This window comes from Dromaius novaehollandiae, chromosome 9 (genome assembly GCF_036370855.1).
Source record: "Dromaius novaehollandiae isolate bDroNov1 chromosome 9, bDroNov1.hap1, whole genome shotgun sequence".
Lineage (NCBI taxonomy): Eukaryota > Metazoa > Chordata > Aves > Casuariiformes > Dromaiidae > Dromaius > Dromaius novaehollandiae.
In genome coordinates, this window is record NC_088106.1 from 1,853,122 (window position 1) to 1,871,402 (window position 18,281).

Consider the following 18,281-nt stretch of genomic DNA (forward strand, 5'->3'; position numbering starts at 1 on the left):
GGGCTGTCTCTACCCATGCCTGTATCTTTCCTGTAGTGTTTCTCTTAAACACCTGCCTGCACTTCTTTCTGCTTCATATATCTTTAAAAGCTGAGTAATCCTTTGCCAATGTCCAAAGATCATCAGAGGAACTGAAAAAATGATCATCATTTCCTTTTCTTTTTTTCCTCCCCACTTGGATATGACCATTTGGGGTTATAGACAGTAGCAAACACTTAATGCTTTCAATGAAGAATTTTGCAGCAGGCGAGGAGTGACTCACAAGCCAGCTAATAGGTCCAAGAAATGCCACGGAGTTCCTGACTTCAGAAGCTTTACAGAAATGATCAGTGCTGGACATTGCAAGTACTAAATTAGTCTTGTATAATGTGCTAATAGCTAGGCTGTGCCCCTGCACTTCGCCCTGCGGCAGAAGGTGGAGTTCAGCTCTTGTATGCTAAGTGGGCCCAAGGCAGGAATCTGCCATTTGTGTGTTAACCCATTCCTCCCTGCTCTCTTTGCCAAAAGTAAGTGCTGCTGTACTGTAACCCTTCTCTGCCCTGCGTTCCCAAACCCAAACACGCGTGGGTGTGCGCACACACCGGGTGTGTAAGTCCTGGCCTCAGGTCTCGGTTGTGTTTGAGGGAAGAAATACTGATGACAGAGCAAAACTAAACTCAGTGTATTCAGTGCCTATTTTATTGTTCAAGGTGAGTGAGGAACCCAAGTCGGACTGGTTACTTTTCTTTTATCTCACCTGTAATTATTGTTGAGTTTGGCTTTAATATTATAGGAGGAGAAGTGAGAAAGAAGCCTGAATTTGACTTAAATTTGAAGTAGAAATACAACTGCAGACTTTCAAAAAAAACCCCACACAATTTTGTGCTAAAGCTGCACAGAAAAAGGGGCTTGTTGTAATACTCAATGGTGGCTTTAAAAATACACCAGTATAATAAAATTAGAAAGCTATCTCTAATTGCTGTGCTTTACCAAATCAGTGTCAAAATGGCAGTGATTAATGCTGGCAGGAGCCCTTTAAGTTACACAGAGAACATCAGTAGAGGTGAAGTCTGACATGGTAAGAGCAGCACAGTGCATCTGACAGTAATATAGTCTTCCAAGAAAGGGTATATTTATACTGGGCACCGGAGGTCTGCCTTCATAGCCATGTTTTCACACAGCCAAACATGCTGTTTTTCACCTTTGTCTTGTATTGTTCTTTTTAAATCACTAGGCTGCCAATATTGGCAATGGTGATTTGGGACTGGCTGGGAGGAAAAAATGAAATGCTCTTAGTATATCCATTTCCTTGACAGACAGCCCTTTTTTCTCTAAATGAACGCAGAAAACCGATATGTAGGCCAGCCAGCAGCAGGAGTACACCATTAACAAAAACCTAAAGAAGGTGACACTGGCCTGGTCTCTGCGGGAGCGCGCGGAAGTGACTGCGCGGCTCTGTGCAGCCTCACGCGGGAGGTGCGTGCAGCTTAACCAGGGGAAGTGCCAGGCTGGGTCTGCAACCAGTGCAAGGGACTAAAAGCAAAGTAAGTGTGCAAGTAAGCTGAGTAAGTGAGAAGGAAGAGCTGAAGACCTTAGAGATATGTTCTTAAGCAACAAATGCATTATCTAAAGTCCTCAAGTGCAGTGGATAGACAGTTGAGTCTTGTTGTAGCCTTTACTTGTCCTCGAAGAGTCCCTGGCCTAAGTCAGTTATGTGCCTCAACGCTTGCTGTGTCTGACACTGAAATGGTACCTAATACCCCATGTCTGGTACCAGCTGAGAAATGAATTAAAACTTTTGATAAGTTAAATGAACTTTCCTTTTTCTGCACTTGGACTGGCTGTGATCATGCAAGAACACTAGCCCATACGAGCTGGCTGTGGCTTCACAGCTGTTCAAATCACGGTCCCAGCATGTAATCAGTACTGTAGCTACAGCTGCAGAAATTCCAGAAATTCCTGCCCTAGGTTGCCTGCAATGTAAATCAGGGTGTGATCCCTAGGAAAGTTGGTGCTGATACTGTTATCTGTGTATTTGCTTCATCTCAAAATAAGTGCTTGATTTTCTTTAAAGAAAGTGCATTTTACCCTAGATTTACCAGAAAATACCAGATAATGATACGATATAAACTTGCATAGCTCCACAATGTCAACAGGCACTTAATTACAGGGTTTATTTCTGCATTACTTGGAGGGAGGAACTACTGCTTTGTTCATGGACAGTAAAGCACATGGATACTAAAGCATATGCAGTAAGCCATATCACCGTCAAGTGATTAAACTGTAATGTTGTATTTTAACAAGTTTGTGTTGTCTTCGTCTTTGAATCCAGTCTGCTGTCACTCATACTGGTGATTTTAACATATGTTGCCTACCTGGAATTTTTTTTTCAAAGTTACAGTGAGGTGCCCCTTTCCAAGATTCTCCTGGCAAAATGTGTTTGACAGTAAACTGTAGAATCAGTGACTTCTCATGGTGCTTTTAGATCTCCAGAAATTTTATGTTCAATTTCAACAGAGGCACTGTAGTTTATTGGAGGAAATGGAAGAAAAAACCAAAATTTTCGTCATCTATCATCTCTTTTTGCTAACTCTGAGTGAATTACTAGAAAATTTGAGTCCAGATGCAGCCCCTTAGCTCCAGTGATGACACTTTATATAGCATAATGCAAAAAATAACCCCTAGCTGTAAATGCCATGCAGTTGTTAGTCACGTGCCATTTTTCTGAGGGATTCTAGAATGCAAACACTTCTTGGATTTCTAGCACATGACAGCTTTGCATTTGTGAAGTACTTCAGAGGTTAAAAATGAGATAAACAGCTCTGTCTAGTGGCAATTTCAATAACTACATCAGAAGGACATTATTTCTAACAGAACTCAACCCATATGTATTGAATCAAATGAGTTTAAAAATAGCTGGCTGGCTTGCTTTTACACATGACAAATGCTGTAGGTACTTCTGGAGTTAGACTGATTAAACATATATGGCCATATTTTGCCATTAGTTTTCTCCTACTCCTTTCAGGAGATTTGCTGCCTTGTATTGTTTTGGGGGAAAACTAAATAAAATCCTTGCCATTTTGCTATTTGTAAAGCTGTAGTTGTAATCTGGAAGGCACTGTGCTTTGCCTTCCCCCCCAGCGCTCACACTCCTTAAATACTCACTGCTGGATGCTCAAAGTCAGTGTAACGCTCACACGCTTGTTGTAGCGAGGTGGAAACCTCGTAGGAACGGATTTCATTTTGGTTTGGATTTTTTGCAAGTTCCATGACGCTTCCATATGTAGTTTTTAACAAAACCGCATAAATGGGCACATTATTCTGGACCCTACCAGAAACTAGGGGAGGGGGAAAAATCACCTACCTGAACATTTTTGAGCTTGAAAAGATTCTGTTTCAGACCTTCTCTGAAAAAAAGCACTCCATTTCTGAGAGCCTGCTCTCCTCTTGCACTCCGAGAAGTGCATCACGCCAGCGATCCTGGGGCCCAGCGCCACGGCCCCCGGTGCGAGGCTGCCACACGGGGCGGGGGAGCCCTGGCACCAGGAGGAGTTGCTGCCTGCAGCACAGCCTGCCTCAGGTGGCTGCTCCTTGTGCTCCGGCCTGCAAGAGGCCACAGAGGCAAGTTGCTGTGGTTTGCTCAACGCTGCCTGTCCTTGCCGTTGCTTCAGGTTCTGCCTGCGGCAGCACAGCTTGCAGAACAGAAAAGCTGTTTTGGCACTGTTTCTAAAGCATAAATGAATATATAGTGGCACCTTCCCCAGAGCAGTCATTTCTGGTCAGTGAAGCTGGGCTCTGGCACAAAGACAAATTGCCCTTGATCACTTCTGTTATCTCACTTCCACCCAGGGCAAAGCTCTCACGCACAGAGGAGCACAGCAGCTGGGCAGGCAGCACCTCGGGGCTCCCGTGGGTGCCTGGGGCACTAACCATTACTGCCTGCTCGTGGCTGCCTCTGCACGAAGAAGCGGGCCCAGCTGTGCAATGCCTTGGGGGAGGCAGTGAAAGCAGGGCCGGTGCTCCCCGCAGGGACGCAGGGGCCGAGGAGGAAGGTGAGAGGTGAAGAGCGGGGCGGGGGGGAGGTGGCTAACTAGCAAGGAAGGGCAAAGGTTGTCTGAACTAATAAGGAAAGCATACTTATTTTTTCATAATTTTTAATATCATCATTTCACTTACCGTGTGACACAATATCACTAGCGAGGTTGTGTTCTTTTAGGCTTTTTTGTTTTGAAGGAAACTAATCTTTATTAGTACACCAGTGAGGTGAGATACAGCCAGCTTTCCCCGGGAGACTCAGTTATGGGAAGAGTGGGAGCCACTCATCTGGAAAATCCTGTAGGCATCTTTAGCTTGCACTGGAGAAAGCTGATTCCCTTGGTCATAAGCCTTGTCTACACTTCCCAGAATTTCTGATTTAATAAGATTTAATACACAGAAGATTTATAGTGTGTGATTTCTGGATTTTTTTTTTTTTTTTTTTTTTTTTTGCCTTCTAGCAATGTTTGGATGTTAAAAAAAAGTTAGGAATAGGACATTGTCTTTGTGGAGAGATTGTAGCTAAGCGTATGTATGTTCAAAGGTTTTAGTACGTAGATTGTGGCCAACGGCTAAAATATGTATTGGTGGTTTGTTTTAGACAGTGACTAATACATGTATCGAACAATGTTCAGCATATTCTTCACAATATCCCTCTGCGTAGCTTGTTACCATCTGAAGGAAATTCTAAAATGTAAACATTTTAAAGATTCTGGATGATTTCAGATCTTCTCCAAAATGTCACTGAAATGTGGTGTTTTGGAATACCAAAATGATTTTACAAAAACCTTTGCTTCAAAGAACTTCATTTAATCTCATGATTTTGGTATCATAAAATGCATTTTATCATGTATGAAATAGGAAAGAAAGAGTAGAAATAAACTGGCAGCTATTCTATTAACAATTTTGTATTCCCTGTTTGAAAAGATGCTTCTACAAGTTCCTAAAAGGGTAAATCAGACACTTGCACAGATACGACTACTTGTCATCTATGTTGAATCATCGTTTTGTTTAAGAGCATGGGTCCTGTAAAATAAAGGCTAAGTGCAGTCTAGTTCAGGTGCACCTTTGTGTACCCAGAGACATTTGAAGCTGCCAGAGAAATAGGATCAAGGCTGTGACAACAAATGGCAACAACAACAATTCTTTTTCTACAGCTTGCTTGCAAAATACTCTCTGCCATTTCGTAGAGTGCAAAGCTGTCTTTTCCCCATTTCTGCAGTCCTGACCTACATCAGTGGATTTAGACACTCAGTTTTCCCATTGGTAAGTTGTAGTAAAACAACTTTCCGAGCACTGCAAGCTTTAGACGACAAGTATTTTTCATGAGTAAATTCTTACTTAGGAGTTAGGAAAACAACTATTGATCTTGGAATAGAACATCTCTGTACCATGATAATTAGTTAAACGTGAGAGGTGATTTTATTTTCTAGCAGTCCATTTGCTCATGTGCATGAAATCATATTTATATAAATGGGCCTAGACAAATGGAACTTATTCCTCAGCTGAAAATAATTATACTGATGCAATCACTTTTATGCCATTAGGTTGCAGAAACTTTTTCTGAGCTTTATCCAGCACTATATATTCTGGTATAGTCAAAGCAGAGTAACCTTTGAGGGCAGGCAAAATGAAATACTGCATTTGAAAGGCAACCTCTTCTACTTTGTCCCACTCGCTTTCTGTATCTAAGGTTTTGCCTGAGGTCTTAAAATATGTGGTCATCTTGTCCAGTGACCTGTTAATAACAAGACTAATTCTGGCATGGTTAGACGATGTTGACGTGACAGAAGCAGCTGCAAGGCAGAGTGATGGTGATATCTGCTCTTTTGAGTCACACTTTGTACCCCTGGTTTTGTTTGGCTTGGCACAAAGGCAGCTGGCTGGCATTCCACTTCCTAGGTGATGACAGGGAGCAGAAGTCGCTTATCTTATTTGCAGATGACCAGGATTTCCCAGGTTTTTGGATGCAAACACTATTAGCTCCGTATCTTGAAGTTAACTTACAGAAATGTGCTGGACCCAACAGTCAGTCAAAATCCATCCATGCTGCAGTACAGACAGGATTCAGAATGTGGAGTTTAGCCATGAGTGCGAGTATTACATCTTGAACAGAGCATGGCGTGCAGATACTGTTCGCACTTTGTCCTTAGCAATTACCAGGTCCTAATATGGTACATCAGGTCTGTAAATTTTTAGCAGCCAGATACCCACCTACCTCTGTCTTTCTTTCCTTGCTCTGTCGTACTCAGCTGTGTGCTCATCCAGATAAGAGATTTCTGAAACCCAGAGCCAGCCTAGCAACTTCCTCCACACCCACCCATCCTTGATCTACTTTAATTGATTCTTAGAGAATGTTTCAAAGCATACCTTGCTTTTTGTATGATGTTGATAAAGAAGATCTTTCTGTCAAAAGGGAAAACGAATGTGAAGGGAGAAGTTGGTGAAATTGTTGGAATTATAAGTGATTTGTATATTTGTGTAGGTGTATACAAACATATGCATCTGTGCAAAATACAGCCTAGATCTGAGAGCAGAACTGCTTCTGTTAATTGTGGTAAGTCAAAATAAGTAAACAGAAATAATAGAGTGCACAAAGCAGTTTGAGGTAAAGATTCAGCACGCTATACTTGTCTGATGACTTCAGTTTATAGTAAACCAGAGGCCAGAGCCTAAAAGATGGAACATGTGTTCACTAGAAGTTGCTCAAGATTTCAGATGCACTTCATACCCAACAAAAGCAGCAGATAGCATGTCTCTGCTGCATTAAGAGGTTAGACCTAAAAAGCAGATGCTGTCTAGATTGCATAATAGCTGGCATGAGTCTTTTATATTTAAAGCCTCTTGAAACAAGGACTCTGCTTTTTCTAGCAGGCCAAGCTTTATTTCTTAGTCTCAAGGCCAGCAGGCAGGGACAGCAATAAAATTGTGGCTGGTTACTTGAAAGAATCGTGTGCAGCAGAACTTCCATGTGAAGTCTAAACTTGTATGTCTTTCTGAAACTTCCAATGAAGCCAATAGAATTTTTTTAAAGGAATGCATTCGTGTTGAATCTGTCTCCTCCCTTGCAACACCTCCACTAAGCAACGTAGCCTGCAGCCTTGACTTACTTTTTGCATAAGTAAACACTGAAGATAAGCAGAGATAAACAATAATTGAAACCTGCAGTTTGCAAATTGCCCTGCCCAGAAAGGATTCCGGACTTTGATTCTTTTCCTTTCTCTGGACTGTTGCTTTAGCTGAGTTCTCCAAGTGCTCTTCAGTGTGTGCCCCATAATTTCAGGTTGTTTCCTTTGTCTCTAGTAGACCAGATTGAATCTGGTGTATTAGGTTTTTCAGCTATTTCTGTCCTACATTTTTAAAGCTGCAAGTCTTGGATAATGTCTCCCTTTTCTCAGTCTCCCCTTGTGCTGTGTTTTCTTTCTTACATCTCCTTTTATAAGTTCCAACTCATTGCATTTTCTTTTTGTGTTCTCTTCTGGCATCTCCCATCACGACTGCCTGCCAATTCCTTGCAGTCCCCGTCTCGTCTTCTCCACTCAGTATGTTTCTTGGCTGCCTGTCAATTCTCAGACTTCAAACCTTAGTGTTTCCAGGATCTGTTCTCTTTGAGAATTTTTTCGTTTTTTATTTCCTCTCTCTTTACAATATTATTTCTAATCACTTCTCCTTTGGCCCTGAGTTGAACTCTCTCTACTAGGCACAAGGAAAATAATGTTCTTTTGCATCCTCACTTGGATCATATCGAATTCAGAAGGGCAGTAATGAGATTTGCTTACATATCCTTCTGGAGGCTTTGTTCAAAGAGCAGGGGTCTGCAGCTTTTCAGCGTCGTTTCAGAGCAAGGGCTGTAGATAACCCCAAATTCAAAGTTTTTGTATGCTACAGTGGTTGATATATGCTAAAAACTTCCAGTAACTGCCAAACTCAGAGATGACAACAGGCAGCATTATTTTGACAGTGTTTTTTTGGTTCTTCCTACTTGCTGTAAAGGGCATTTCCCACAAAGAATTGGGTAAGATGGAATAAGAAAAACTGGCTACTTTACAGGGGAGAAAAATTTCTCTGATTTTTTCCGTGCCAACACTTTAAGTGTTGCAAAATTGAAACAGATATGCCAATTAAAACTTGTGCATCTGTACCTTTTACTAATGGCTTTTTTATTCTGTTTAAATGCAGCTATATATAAGCCAGCTTTTCTTACAAACACACTTTAAAATCTTCCCTGCATTCATTGTTGTTTCAAGATTCTCTTGCTGTTTTTGTGGTTCCACATATATCAAATGACTATTTTGCCTGTTTGTCTCATATAACAAAAAATTTTTATGTTGATAGCATACAAAGTCCCCCATGACAGTGGAAGTCAGTCAAACAACTTGCCGATTTAAACATTAAATGGTCCCAGTTCCTCTCTTATTCTCCTCCTTTCCTTTTCCCCCTTCCTCCTCCTTTCCTTTTGTGCCAGAGGCAAAGAAAGAGATTATCTCTGTGGATCTAGAAATATGTATGTGCTTGGAGAAGAAATTGCCAGCCTACGCCTGAATTACTCCAGTCCTCATGGGAAGTCTATACAGACTTCGTAGCTGAACCCGAACCTTGTGCTCCAGACTTGACTTTTCACCTATAATACTAAGGTACCAATTCTTTAGCTTATGTTGCCCATTATGAGTAGCATAATAATCACATAATGATGTACAAATAGAGGAAGAAGTCATCTCATTCTTAGACTAGACTGTACTGTTCATTAAACCATATATACATTTGTACATACAGGCCGTATGGACATTTGTTAGTGAATGTTCTTTGCAAATTTAACTCCTCCTTTCTCCATGTAGTAAGTCAGTCTTGGCCTTTGGAAGGTATTTGCAAGAGTGGAATAACCTTACGGGCTGGACTCAAAAATTGTTTAAGTCAATAAGCAGTCATAATTTCTACTAAGTTGAATGAGTTTAGGATCTTACTTTACATCATTCTGCCTGTGGGATTTTTGCATAATAATTTTGATCATTCTGTATTGATTATTCATGATATGTGACTGATCACATAAGTCTTGCAGTATTATTTCTTGTCCCAGATTAGATTTTTATAACCTCTTTAGTAGTAATGTTACCCCCATCAAATTGGTTGGGTAGGGGTATCTATCTAGGTACATGTGTGTATATATATACACATATGTATATATATCTACATATACATGCATATGTATTCACGCACATGTATATGTATATTTAAAAAACCAAACTCCTCTTCATGCTACATACAGGGTTGCTGTGTCAGGTGGAAAAATCTGTTGCATTCCTAGACATTGCTACCAGAGCTGTTATTTCTGGAAGAGGCAAAAATACTCTGGTGGTTAGCTGTTCCATACTTAGTTCCTTCAACAGTTCATGCACACAACATTTTGCACCGCTGTCAGTCATTGTAGCTGGAACATAAATCTTTCATGCAACAGTCCATTTCCTTTGCTGAGCTGAAACTTGACAAATAGCTCAAGTTTGTCGTGGGCAAATGATGGACTAGCAAGCTCTGACCACCGTGCAAGCCCACCTCACTGGCTGAGTAATCAGCTTCACAGGGGGGTGCTGCTCCTCCTACTTGATAGGTTTTGTGTGCATGCGTGACCTGGCATTTGCCACAGCAGTTCATACAGAGCGATCAAGACTTCACCAGGGAATACCAGTCAGGAAATTATTTGTCTTAATGTTTATATAAACAAGAAATGTAGTGATACACTGTGCAGACTGCTTGAATACATATTCTAATACTCTCTTTATGATTTAATGTTTAAATGTTTTACTTTCATGAGTTGCAATTGACAGCAGTGGACTCCTGTGAAATTACATGTCATGTTTCTTATGCCAGATGTGTTCGTCACAAGTAAAAGGATAACAGTGAAATGTAAATTTCAGAGTAGTGTTCTCCAGTGATTCATGTAAAATGTCTTTCATTTGTTTGCTACTTAGATTCTTGTATTAAAGATATCCTAATCTCTAAGTATAACTGTAATTTAACAATGGTAATATTTAAAGCACTTTACTAAGAATCATTGCTCTTTGTAGCAATCATTAAGTAAACAGAACAAGTAAAAATGCTGTAGGACCACTGGATTTTGCTGAAAGAGAAATCTGAAGGTACAGCAAGGGCATAACTTTGCATACAATGGGATGTATCATATTCGGGTGCTTCGCCTGTGTTGCCAAATGGCAATCAGATGCAGGTTTGCTTGAGTGCCCTCTTGAAGTAATTTATCCTTGTTCACTGCAAAATGTGGGACTTCACAGAATTTCAACAAATCAGTCTGGAGAACATGCATCTGCCCTTGTATGTGAAGCTCTCTCTGGGAAAGTGTCAGAAAAGGGTGATTTACCTTGGCTCAGGCTCATTCTCTCTTAGAATTGTGATTATATTGTGATGCCTGGGAGCTGTGAATAAGTAAGGCTGGGATTATGCTTCTCTAACAAATTGGTAAAGGGAATAGATTTATCTCTTAAGTTTTTTCTGCACCTTTAATCTTTTACTTTATCATTTGTCTCTAGGTGAGATCAGTCAGTTGGGAAAAACCTCTATGAATGGAGCTTGGGCAGTTTTTGGATGCAGATGAAAAATTGTAATAGCAGAGTCCTAAGTTTCAAGGGAGGCTTGAAATTGTAATAGCAGAGTCCTAAGTTTCAAGGGAGGCTTGTGGAGAAAAGGTTATCCAGTATAATGGAAGGATGATTATTTTAGCAAGGGTAACTTTTTATGCCGAAATATATAATCTCAAAGTCGGAGAAATCTGGCTTCCTTCTTAATTTGCTTTTCACATTTCTTACAGCTGCTAAGCTGGGGGGGGGGGCTGAGTAAAACAGGGTGAACAAAGAGTGAATCTAGTTCTACTTTTTAGGTATATTTATGTGACATAGGAAAATAAGTAGCCTGTATATTTATGGTAGTGGCATGAACACGCATATATAGAAATTACGTTACCTACTACTGCATGTTTAGTATAAACTGCCCAGTGAATATGATTTCTTTCACCTATTGTATAGGTCTAGATGTACTTCGTTCTCAGTCCCCTCCCCACTTCTTTGTGACTGTTCTGCAATGTTCTGACATCTGGCTCTGTAGCATGGAGCACCTGCAGTTTCTTATGGCACTGCCGCAGCTCTACCTTCTTTCGGCATCTGTAAAGCCAACATCATGAGTGCTGTCGGAAACCAGTAAGAGATGTAATTCTTTCCACATCTATACTAATACATATTAAAGAAAATGTAGGTAACAGACATCTTACAGTGCAAAAGAAATTGTAATTTGGATGTTTATTGTTTATGGTTCAGCTAAACTTTGTGAAGTCTATTTGACTAGACTTTTCTGAGTTGTTTCCAATAACTATGCTAATAGTTCCAGGTGGAAGCCTGAAAAAACACTATTTAAAAAATTTGAAAACCTGAAGAATGTTGGGTTTCCACCTCCAAAATTTTAGTTATACTACGTTTTCAGCTGGAGGCTTATAAAGATTAGTCGGAAAGAAACTTACCGGTTTAATAATGCAAGTCATTAACTTCTTTGGCTCTTTATCTAACACGAGAATTTGAATAGAGTAGAAGCAAAGGATTAATAGGCCTTCGATTTTTATGTCACAAATGCTGTGATGTCTATTACTGCTGTGTACAGTATAACTGATAATTTAGCAGCCAGATTACTATAAGGCTGTAAGTCCTTTGTACATAAAAATTAAACTGGAATTGCATATGTTTAGGCACTAAAGAGTTGGGTGCTAACAAGGGACAGGTGTTGCCAGCTGGACACAGGGCAAGTGAGGGAGTCCTGGAGCAAATGAGAGAATCCTTTCCCTTTTGCCTTTCCAGCAAGGAAGCTGGGTTGCTTGGAGACTGGCATCGAGGTCATCCTCTATATAAGAGGACATTTGTTTCTTCATTTCTTCTTTTCCACCCTGGAAAAAAGTCTGGTATTCTAGTTAGGATCCTGAATGGGACTCAGATTTGCTCTAAATGTGGCTTATATTTGATTTGTGCATAAACAGAACCACTTGCAAAATAGGGAGAATACTGCCTGGCTCCTAGGACCACTGCGAGGCCTACATTGCATGTCACAGAGGGAGCCAAATAATAACTTCGTTAAGTAGGTAATTGGATTGGCCATAACAATTGCCTGGTGACTGCTGTTGCTGCTCCAAAGTCCCATACTAGATCTAGGCATCACAGAAGGCAAATGAAAAAGCCTGATGATAGAAACTTTCTCTCAAAGCATTGAGATCAAAACAGAGGCCTTATTTATTAAAATGATTAAGTCATGTATTCATTTTCACTGAAAATATTTTTGGCCTGTGAATACAGAATTTGCAACTGCCTGGTTTTCACCTGTTTTTTTCCAGTGTCAAAGACGTTCTCACTCCAGTCATATTTTGTCCCATCTGCATCCTGTTCCCCATACGAATACAATTCTGAACAGCTGCCTTTATGAAAGAAATTGCTAAGATATGACACTTGTACTTCTTGTTTTACCTTTAGCAGGTGTTGATATATGTCAAATAATTCCTGAATTTTTAAGAATCATAGCAACTGTCCCTATCTTAAGTGTTATTTTTATTTTTTAAAAGGTCTCCTTTGTTAATTTCACTCTTAAGTTTTTTAATAGTTTATGATTAATGTACATTTAAATGTATTCTGTTCCATTCTCATCTTTCAGAACACAATCTTTTCACTTTTCTTTCTCCAAATAAAATTATAATGGACAAAATGTGAAGCATGTGTAAATAAAATAATGTTACACAGCCCAGCAGAGAAAGTGGAACATTAAAAAAAAAAGTCTTGAAATCTCTCTTTGAATGAATTCAGAAGTTGCCTGCCTGCCTGCTTGCTTGTTAATGTGGGTCTATTATAACTGCTAGCTCAGCTGCCTCTGTTTAGCTTTGTGAAGAGCTTTTCATACTGTATTTTTCAGATACAGAGCTAAAACCATGCTGAGCTTTTCTTTTTCCCTGACAAGAGCTTTTATGTATGTGCATTGGCTGCTCTCCACTTGCTATCTTGTTCTTTAGTCTTGGGCAAAGCTCTGTATGTTTTAAAAATAGAAAGCCTTACCATCCTGGCATCACCTTTGGTTACTAGGAGCAGAATTTGTGTACTTCTGGAAGGTACAACCCATTTTTGAATTTATTATTTGCATGTCCTTTTGCTTAAATAAGAGAAATATCCATTTCTTTTGGGAGGAATAGTGGCAACTGAAAATAGTACTCTTCTCCATAAAGTAACCTCAGGCGCTTTGTCAGTCACAGGTCAGCTGTGAATATGTATCATCCCAAACAGACATGCTCTGTACATACATGCTGGTAGTCTATCAGTTATCCTTGACTTCAGCTGCTCTGTCCAGCAGGTTTGGAAGTGTACTCTTCTTGCAGGTGTTGCAGCTACTACCAGTGATGGCTTGAGAATAATAATTAATGACAGAGTGATTTCTAAGCTTTTTTTTTTTTTTTTTTTTTTTTTTTTTAACAAAGGTGTATATAAGTATGGGTATATGAATACATATAGGTGCACAAATAATGAAAATAAAATGGACATAATAAAAGAAGAACGGGATTTACTTCAACTTGCTAAACATGCTCGGCATTGTTTTATACCACTTTTAACAGTTTAACAGTGTCAGTAAAGAAATTGAGAGTTGAATGGGCAAAGAGCCAGAACTTGCCTTTCAACTCCCTTTCCCTTTGGGACTGCTGTGCCTCCACAGGGGAGTTTTCCCATGCTTTTACAGCCCTGCCAGGACCTCGTGAATCCCTTTGGCAGGACTCGGTACAGCTTCTGCAGTGGTCCCATCCCTGGTAAACCAGACGTGGTCATCAGGGCTTGTTCCGTCAGCTCTGGGTGTCAGAAGCAGTAGTGAAAGCTGGTTTTCCTCTCTTTACCTGTCTGTATACCTTTCTCTGACCACATTTCTTTGTTAGACTTGGGCAGAGAGAGCTTCATGTACCCTGAGAGGAAAGAAAGTCTGGGAAAGCCAGGCAGTTTTGTGGACAGAAGGAAGATAGATCACTAGGGAAAAAATACCCATATTTATGCATATGTATTTAATGACGTGTCTAGAATGCCCACATATTTCATTAATGGAACTACGTAGAATACAAGCAATCTTTAAATGTTCATCCCCAGCTATAACAGCCTTCTTCCGTGCTTCTGTGAGTAATACCGCTGAGCAGTGCTCTTGTTATGGCACGTGGCCATGTTTCAGTTGCACGCTGATAGACCATGGACAGTGAATTTACCATGTCACTTTTCTCCTTCTGGCCTCTCTTAAGCATAGTGAGGGCTGCCGACAGGATCTGAGAGGTGTCTGTGTAGTGATCAATTCCTCTCATTACCTTTTTCCTTTTTGCATTAATTTCCTATTTAGATAGAACTTCACTGAAATTTTTAAAGATTTTATTTCCCTGCTATGTTTGAACTGTGTATATGACAATATAGAATAGTATACTGAGAAATCTCAGAAAACTTGGTTCAAAATATAAACAGTATATGTAATGCCAAATATATTTGTATTTAAAATCCCTCCAGGTGCAGTAATTCAAGGAGTTCATTAAAACAGGTGTGGAATTCTGTTAAAATATTATTTGCTCTCTGAAATCATAATCATGGATTAAATCAAGTGGATAATGAAAAATCAGAATTTGACTGTGCAGCCAAGGGGCAAAGAAAGGTTTCTAATTATAGTGTAAGTAAATAAAACTTTCAATCAAAGTCGGACTGCGCCCTTACAATGAGAGAGACTATTTTTTTACCTCTTTTACTATAATACAATAGAGTTCTAATAAATCTCTCCTCCTATGTTTCAGACTTGATGTCTGTTTTCAACATTTTTGTTTTACACAAGCCTGTTCTTTATATGGCTCTTCCGGTGGCTCTCATAAATCTGTTTAGAACCATTTCAATTTCTGTAGCTTTAGTTTTGGATGGGTAGTTACAGTTAAGTAATCTAGGCCAAGAGTATCAATGTTTTTTTTTATCATTCTGTTTGGACTTTTCTGTGAATGGTTTACTTAAAATAAAGATACATATTTGCTATGCAGTTTGCTAGCCAGTCATAACTATCTGGAGTATTTCAAATATTTCTAGGTTTTTACTCACAAACATAAGAATATCTAGCCAGCTTTCCTTTTTAATGTCTCTTACTTTCGTCTTAAATATTTCCCTTGGAATGGGATGGAAGGGATGTTTGGAATCAATAGTTAAACTTCAAATTATTGATTAACTGTCACTAGACACCTAGCAGGCTGTTCCAACCGATACCATGCAAAAAGAATCTATCGCAAAGTGTATTACAATGAAGAGGTTTCTGATGACTTGCATAACTAAGATCTAAATGATCCACCCAGCTCATGGATGACAGAAAACAATTTATTTCAAGCTCCTTTCAAAAGATTTTGCTTATCGTTACCAATATGGCCAAGTTGGAATTGGCCATTTAGATCTTCCCCTATGCATTTTAATGGATATTGATGCAGCTATCACGAATAAGGCTAATATTTGTTAAAGGTCTCTTCCAGAATGCCACGGGGATTCTGCTGTTGGGGAGTACCAGGTGGTGGCTGCCGATGCTTGTTTGGAGCATTTGTTATATGGGGCCGTTGTTTACAATCTACCAAACTTGTGAAGAAGATAAAACAGTGATGATTATCGTATCTCCTGTCAAACGTTTCCCACTTGTTTTTGGATAGGATCTGGGCTTGTTCAGTTTTTCTGCCATTTTGGGGCTCAGGGTATATAGTAATGCAGAAGATGGCAATTTCAGAATCCGCTTCCTTATAGCTCTGATGCACTAAAATGAATGTTATAGTTAATAAAAATAAAAAATATAGACAGCAAAGAAAAGAGAATCAGGGTACAATAAGGTCACGTGGCTGTTTAAGTAGGGCACATACATGCCCATGTTCTGCAGAAATTTTTTATATGTTTATTTAGTATTTTTTTTCTCTGAGAAGTTACTTATTTTGTCCCATTAAAACTAAGTATCTCTGAGTATCTCTTTTCTCATTTGCCTGTTTTTTAAAGGAAAAAGGACATGCAGAAACAGGAACAGGAAGCACCTTCCAGAATCATAAAGACAAACTGCTGCTTGCAGTTCTGTTTTTAGGTTCTCCAAGTAATGACACAGATGTATTTTTTTTTCTCTTGCTTTCAAACTGCATTCTTAAATATTTTCAGCCACTTTGTCTTTCATTTCCTGGGAAAGTTTGAATAAAATGTAAATGAAATGTAAGTGCTTTGACACTATTCATGAATCCAGAAATGTGTATTTAACACTGCAGGGCTAGCTAGGAAGGAGCCAGGCAAATTTTTTTATAGCTCCAAAGAAAGGTTCTTGTTGTATGTGTGCACATCTTATAGTTTTTCCTTCTTTTCTTCTATGCCCCGGAGGAGATAACTGCAACATAAAAAAATCTAACATATATAATTCCAGACTATAAATCTGAAAAAACAATGCACAAGAGATAAGATCTTGTGTGGATATGAGCAACATGCAATCCACAGAGCTCCTCCTGGTCGTTCAGAAGACCACACAGCATTGTCACCGGAGCTGTAAAACTTCTGGGAAGTCACAGGCTGTGTGTAGGCTCAAGTGACTTTTTTAGACTCCCTAAAGCTGGATGGAATCAGCATTGCTCAGTGTTGATGCTCAGCTCACTGGATCCTGTGGAAGTACTAGGTGGTGTTCAGGGTGTTCGATGCAGCTCGGGTATTGCTTCCACAGCCGTCAAGTGAGCACCACGTTTGCTTCCAGTGCAAGGGCCTTGTAAGGCCTTCAGCAGTTAGCGCAGCTCAGCCTGGTGAGCCCTTGTTCTTCTAGAAATGCTCTCGCCTAGTAAAGCTCTTCCCAACTAGGTAAAATATGTGAACTTGAAATTGCCTGAGCAGTCTGTGCTTTGTCAGGACTGTACTTGCGCACAGCGTCCAGCTGACCCACGAGGATAAACAAGTCTTCAGGACTCTCATGATTCATAAGTTTTTTCTGAGTAACTTGAAAAGTATTTGAATTCTTTATTAACATTTATAAAACAGCTCATTCTCCACAACAGCAACACTGGGCAGGGTTTCTGCTTACTTTGGGCCCGGTATTGCCTCTCTGGAAGAATGCCTTTTTCAAGGTCTTGATCACATTTGATTTGATTTAAGGGATAAAATTAGTCTATGACTAATTTTGGAACAAGCTGAACAGCAATAAAAATACTTCATCTACAGGGAACTTGTTTCATAAATAAAATTAATAATCTCAGCAAGCCAAATGTACTGCTTAGGCAGAGTACAGTAGTTTATCTCCCTCAGAGAAAGGCCTTTGACACAACAGGCTGTCGTCAGTACACTTCTATTTTCCTTCTGAATCCAGATTTCCCGCTTTCGGGGGATTGCGTGCTTTGGTCATGGCTCAGTGTCTTGCTTCCCATTTTCTCACTCTCTCTGTCCGCCCCCCCTCCCGCGGTCTTGTCAAAAGTGTGTTTTTGCTGTGAATTCTCAGACTTCTCTGCTTCTAGCTTGGTCTTGTTGAAGCTAAAGGTCTGTCTTTGTTTCGTGCAGCCCTTTACATACGTCCTCCTCTTTTTCTCCTCCTCCTTGACTCCATCCGTCAGTTCTAGAATTTCAATTGCCAGAACTAGCATTTACAAAAAATGCAATAAATATGCCTCGTGAATCTGTATGAGTTTGCAGTACTGAGGCCTGTGCAAGCACGCTGCCTACTCTTTGGAGACATTCACCCATGCTTGCTACAGCAGGAGGGAAGGACTTTCTGATACCTGTTAAAATGGGAGATGTAGCACTGGCTCAGTTATATTTGAAAATAAACACAGATTCTGTGCCATTGCTTTTACTAATCTGCATGGAGAACAGACCAGTGGAAGGAAGATCTGAAGGGACAGCTGGAGATCTTTGTATAGGAGAGAAACTAAGCTAAATAAGGCGCTGCTGTTGCTGGTTCTGTAGCTCTTACTGCAGCAGTGATGTAGAGGATACAGCAAAAGTGGGGCTGAAGTGTATGACTCCCTTACCAATCCTTGTCAATATGACTCCTGGACTCCTTCAGAAACAACCTAAATTAGGCAAAATATAATACATAATTACAAACAAATTTTGTATGTTATACATACAAATTATATAAAAAAATACATGTTTGTACATATAATTACAAAAGTTACCAAATAAAAATGTAAGAAGAAAAATATAAATAATACAAAAACACCAAGGAACCAGAAATCTTTGGTTGGAATTCCTTTTCTT

General features: G+C 39.7%; 1 protein-coding gene across 1 annotated transcript in view; it reads left to right on the forward strand.

The window, feature by feature from the left end:
* The first annotated feature begins 3,885 nt into the window (after positions 1–3,885).
* The window catches only part of ARHGEF26 (Rho guanine nucleotide exchange factor 26), an 88,233-nt gene continuing 73,837 nt past the window's right edge, over positions 3,886–18,281 (forward strand). The window contains exon 1 of the mRNA XM_064516514.1: positions 3,886–4,031. The gene's annotated coding sequence lies outside the window, so the exon portion shown is untranslated. The remainder of the gene's footprint in view (positions 4,032–18,281) is intronic.